Genomic DNA, 6,388 nt, shown 5'->3' on the forward strand with positions numbered 1-6,388 from the left:
GTAGAAGTCAACCACTTGAGGGCACACCTAGTAGCAGCATGGAGGAGAGAATAATGGAAGAATTTTGCAAGCAGAAAGAATAACATGGGCTGAGTCTTAGAGGTTGCCAAGGAAACCAATAGCAGGAAATAAGGCAGGTAGACAAGGGCCAGGTCATGAAGGTAGTTATAAATGAATAAGGTAATTAGGAATTTAGGCTAAGAAAAATGGGACACTGTTTAAAGATGGTGGCATAACTATATTATAATGGCTTTAGGGGGTAGAGAGGTTTAGATGGAGCCTGGATGCACTGAGACCTATTGCAGTAGTCTTGTTTAGAAATAGTAGTCAACTATAAATGGGTAATAGCAGGAGGAACAGAAAAAATAAGCACACTTGAGAAAGACTGTGGAGATATTTAGAAGGGAGAATCAACAGGACTGGATTGATTTTATGTAAGAAATGAGGAGAAAAGGAAAAAGTGTAGATAACTTCCAGGTTTATGACTTGAGCAACCAGCTGCCAATACTGAGACAGGAAAAATAGAAGGATAAAACACTAAATTCCCCTAGAGCAATAGAATAGGCAATGGGGCAATGGTGGTGCAGAAAGCAATGAAGCAATGAGGGCATGTGGAGTTGGAGACCTCTCTTAGACCTCCAAATTGAGGGAGACAGGCCTAGAGTTCAAGAATAAGTTCTGGAGCTATAGATTTTTGTCTTCATCAGTATCTAGATGCTTATTGAAGACATGTGAGGGATGAGGTGGTCCAAGGAAGGCATGTAGAATGAGATGGTCTGAGAAACAAGATTCAAGGGAAATGTGGAGAAATGGGAACTTTAAAAAGGACTAAGAAGAACCATTCAGAGGATGGGGAGAAAAGTAGGAGATGTCACAGATGACAACAAGATTCTAGAATGAGAGGAGTCCAACATGCCCAAAGGAGCTGTAAAAGAGCATGTGATTAGAATGTGGACCCAACACTGATAAAAATAAGGCAGAGGTAAGCACCAGTGATGTCCTAGGATTGAAAGGCCAGTGAGATGGAGCCAGAATGGTGACAGGACATGGAATGGAGATAGTAACTGTGAGTCTAGTGCTTAAGATGCATCTGGGTGTTCACGGATGACAATGATGCAGAGACCAGAGACTATGACCAGAGGCATGAGACTCACAGGGCAGTAGTTCTTCACCCGAGTGAGGAGTAACGGTGTGCACAGCAATGTGCAGGGAAGGTTAGTAAATCTGCCAGCCAATCTACAAACACTCAGTCGGCCTCAGAAAACTGTTTCTGACCCATGAAACTACACAACGCTCTGTTTCATCACAAGACATGATTTATTCAACTTCAGAAGTTATGTAATATTCTGAAAATGTTGTATATTTTTTATATCAGGAAAATATATATATGCTTACTACTTAAAATATTTTATTTTAAAAATCTCCGGGACTTCCCAGATGGCGCAGTGGTTAAGAATCCGCCTGCCAATGCAGGGGACATGGGTTCAAGCCCTCATCCAGGAAGATCCCACATGTCACGGAGCAACTAAGCCCATGCGCCACAACTACTGAGCCTGAGCTCTAGAGCCCACGAGCCACAACTACTGAGCCCACGTGCCACAACTACTGAAGCCCGCGTGACTGGAGCCCGTGCTCCACAACAAGAGAACCCACCACAATGAGAAGCCTTCTCACTGCAATGAAGAGTAGCCCCTGCTCACCGCAACTAGAGAAAGCTCGTGCAGCAACGAAGACCCAATGCAGCCAAAAATAAGGAATGAAAGAAAAAGAAAAAGCATTAAAAAAAATCTCCCACACATCTGAATGCTCCAAATAAGAACAGTTATGATTGGATGTCTTCACAGTTAATCATCTAGAGTTTGAAAGAGAATATCACACTAGCTCCAATTTATGGAATTACTGAAAACCTGAATAGTAAACAAATTTATATTTTAATTGATATCCACCTCTTAGAGTTCTGAATGTGTCTCACTGCTTTCCACCATACCCAATTCATTAATTAGACCCTGACAAATAAAAGGGCATTTTCCCTGGTCTCGGCAGGTTTCCTTAAAAATATTCTGATACTCAATAGCTTGTTTCTTTTTGTTGCTGAGTAGTATTCCATGGTATGAATATACCACAGTTTCATTAACCATTCATCCACTGAAGAACATCTGGGTTGTTTCCAATTTGGGGCTGTTACAAATGAAGCTGCTATAAACATTCATGGAAAAAAAACATATTCTGATACTGAAGATGGGATTCATAACAGCATTTTAGTCTACTGAGTGAGAACGCATCTTACAAATGATAAAGATCTCAACTTCCTAACCTTTCACACAGATTTATTTATCTTTTCAGGGACTAACACACATTCATCTTTCAATCAAAACCTTTAAAAGAGAATTTTGTTTTAACCTTAGATGATCCGTGTTATTAATCAACTGTCTTAAATTATCTGTTTAGGAGTTGACTTTTCCACACTACACTTTTTAACCATGATCTTCATAAACGCAATTTTAACTAAATTTGCTTTTTTGTTTGTATAAGGTAAAAAATTGCAAGGTCACAAATTTTTCTTCAGAATCTCAGATAAAAACAGTAAAATTAACTCACATACATTAAAACAAAGCTTATAGTTACAACTGACAACATATGAATGAGTTACTTTGCCCACCACACTCCCATGGCAAGAGGAAATAGGCATTTGGATTAGGAAGTTCCAAAAACAGAAAGAAAGAATCTCTCTCTAATACCTCACACATCAATTTTCTCCACCCTTCCCAAGACAAGAAACCCCACAGCTCAACACAAGAGAGTTTATTTGAATAAAGAATTTGCTCTCCACACATTTCTAAACTCCTCATTGTCAGATAATCATAGGCACATGTGAAAACCAATGGTGACTCCATACTCCTGCCTGAACCTAAATTAGGATCTTTTAAAACAAGCACCAACAGTAGACATTCTAGGATTCCAAAGGCCTAGAGATGAGTCACACAGTTATTCTGCCATCCTTTATGGTTGCCTACCTCTAATTCTACCCCAACCCCCAACGCTTGTTTGGCCCTTGCTAATAGATAACTGTGTAATTCAGCCATGTGACTAGTTCCAGGGGAGACAATGACTGCCCCCTGATCTCTAGCGTCTCTAGCATTTAGAGATGCCCCCAAGATGCAGCTAGAGACAATGAGGCATGAATAAAAGTTTCCTTGAGGAATTCGGTAAATTTTTGCTTTCCTGGTGAAAGAGGATAGATTGGCTGCACTTCTTCTTTCTTCTGTCAAGATGAACACACTGCCTGGCACACAAGCAGCCACCTTGTTGTCAAGAGGCAACAAGTATAGAACGAAGGATCAAAGAAGGAGAGACAATTCTTGCACCGTCAGATGGCAGAGCAGAAGAGGAGAAAGCATCCAGGTCTTTGATGATAACCTGAGCAACTGAACCCGTACCATAAAAACCCCATCTCTGGATGTTTTATGAAAAGAATAAATGTCTACTGATATAGGTCTTTCAGGTGGATTTTCTATTATTTGAAGCTAAATGCATTCACAAGTGATGCAACTTTTATTATTTTCTCACATTTGTCACCTTGATTTTAGCACTCTACATTTTTAGATTTTTTTTTTTCCTATTTTTTCTTTTCAACTGTCTGAGCAAATTCACACCTTTCCTCACTCAACACCCTACGGAGGGCAGCACTGAGGATGGGTTCCTCCAGCTTTAAGGGCTGTTCTAGCCCTTTCCTTCCTCAGGGCATAAGTTACTGAGTGCAGTAAGGACAGTCACAACTACCTACTTCATTTGAAGTGAGTTCTTTGGTCAGGCCCCACATTAAACATCCAGCTAGAACAATCTGGGAATAGATAATTCTTGTAGCAACTTTGAAAACATATGTTTCCTTCTTTGCAATAATGTAAAATGTATCTTTCACGGAAGGGTACACACAAATATTTGTATAGCTTATTAAAAAGAATAATTAACAGAACCATTATAAATTTTTTTTTCCAAGAGAGAAGAAAAATCATTACCTATAAGTTCAGAGTTAGAAGGAGCCTCCATTCTCTGAAGGGGAATTTGATCAAAGAAGTAAGAGCGGTCTCTCCCCTGATGGGGCCAAAAAGAAGAGCCATATTGTTGGGGGAACTGGCTTCATCAAGGCAAGAGGTAAAAAGCAACGTTCAGACGTTCCAGAGACTTTGCAGACAGTTCAGAACAAAGGGAGCAGCGCAGGGGAACAGTGTGACAGGAGAGAGCATCACAGAGCAGGACACCTTCAGCTTAGATTGGGGTGTGAGGTCGCTGATTCACAGCTTCCAAGAAGCCATTTGAGGTCTCAGGGCTTTGACAGCCTGAAAGTGCTGTGCTCAGGGGCATGAATGGAGGCTCTCCTTCTCTATAGGAGTCATGAAAGCCCTGTGGGAAATCTTAAAATGGAATATGATTATCTCTCTTGTATCCCTCATTGCCTAGTAAACACACAATCATTGTGGTAAACTGAAATGAACTTTCTTTAGAGACAATGCCCTTCAAGTTTACATTGTTTCTACTCTACACTTATGTCACTTTCCCAGGGTGAAACAGCTTTATAAGTGTTATGACCTAGTTTTGTTTTCTCCCCACCAGACAGGTGCCTATGTAGCATGTCTGCTACTGAGAATGGGAAGTGGTGCCATCCAGATAAGTGTCAAATATCTTCATTATTTTATTCATTTTATTCATTCATTCATTTTAGCATTTACTAGGCTTTTAACTACATAAAAACAAAGAAGAAAACAAAAGTGAACACTATCCCACCATCTAGATAGCAATGGAGAAAATTCAAGAGGTAGACAAAGGTATCAAATGAAATTAGAAAGTTTCCTCCCTCTCCTCTCTTGCTAACATTAATCATTGTTAACAGCTTACTATGTTTATATCCAGACCATACTCACCCTCCCAAAAAAACAACAATAATTTGCTGTACATCTAGCTAGGTTCTTGAGATTTACCTAGAGAATGCCAACTTGCTCATCAGCTTTCTAAAGTAAGTACATGCACCCTCAACCGATAACTCCAAATACAAGCGTTTCAAGACCTCATGGGACAATACAGCAATCCCAAATTATCCATGTCGTTGAAACTTTGGTTGAACAAAGGGATATTTGTTTGGAGGAGGTAAAATGTATTACCATCTTTGCGAAATCTTAATTTCTATGCTTACATCAAGCAAGACATGAGGTGATTACAGATTTGAGTTTTTTTATTGCCTTAACCATTCACTAAATCATCTTCATCTAGTTGCTTTGTAATCTCACGAGGTCAATGTATATCATAGTGCTAAAGGAAATAGTTATCTTATCTATCTTTTTATTAAAATATTGTTTTGAATACTACCCACTAAATCACTCAGCATTCCTCATATAAAGAACTGAGAAATACATTTTCTAACTTATTGCTGGGAGAAACATGACTTCCCCTAAGCAAGTGGTAGACATCCTCTTTTCTGATAACAAGAATTGTGCTACTGACTGCATCTTTCCAAATTTACTTCTAAGAAACCAAGAGCTAAATTTAAAGGTAATTTATAACAACCTTATAAATCCTCATTACTTGCATATGCATGTTCTTTTTCCCTTGACTTGATTTTTCTACTTTTATTTTATGTTTTTTCTGGACTTGCCTTTATTATTTCTGCACTAACATTATTTTATTTATGTTCTTATTGCAAATGGCTTTAGTTCCTCCAAAAAATATATATAAATAAATAATAAAGCTATAAAATTATATAGATCAGTAGACAAGGATAAATGAATGATAAAACACTGTTCCCCCCACTGAAGTTTATTCTGAGTTTTCTATGTTCTTCTTTCCATCTGCCAATTCCCTACCCTCTCACTGCAGCGGAAGCCAACTAAAAATCCCCAAGCTAAGAAAATAAGATTTTTCCCTCATATAAGTAGCCCTGCTCAGAGTACTCCATTCTACCTTTACAAATAAAATTTCCACTCAAAGAGGACATGGCTCTTGGTAAAGTCAAGGAGGAACTTTTGGCAATTTGGCCAAAGTTGCTAGATCATGCCAAAAGAGTTAGCAAAATGAAGTTTAAGGGTGAGTTGCTGGGGCCGATGCAGGCTCTGAATAAGCCATGTCACACAGCTCCTGCCAGATGGAGAGGGATCAAGAAGGTGGTGGAGGATCCAGTGGATCAGGTCAGGACAGAGATCACCTGGCAGGGAAATGGGACACCCAGGCAGTGTGACTGAGTAACAGGAAATAAGGGAGAGAACTAGAATTAGGAGAATCTGTCCAGGAAAATATATAGGCAGTTACTGTACAATCATAGCCAAAATTAACTTAATTACAAAGCTTTGAGTTAGAAGCCAATTCCCAGTTTTGTGAAGTAGCACAGCATAGTGAGAAG

This window comes from Eschrichtius robustus, chromosome 6 (assembly GCF_028021215.1).
Source record: "Eschrichtius robustus isolate mEscRob2 chromosome 6, mEscRob2.pri, whole genome shotgun sequence".
In the NCBI taxonomy this organism is placed as follows: Eukaryota; Metazoa; Chordata; class Mammalia; order Artiodactyla; family Eschrichtiidae; genus Eschrichtius; species Eschrichtius robustus.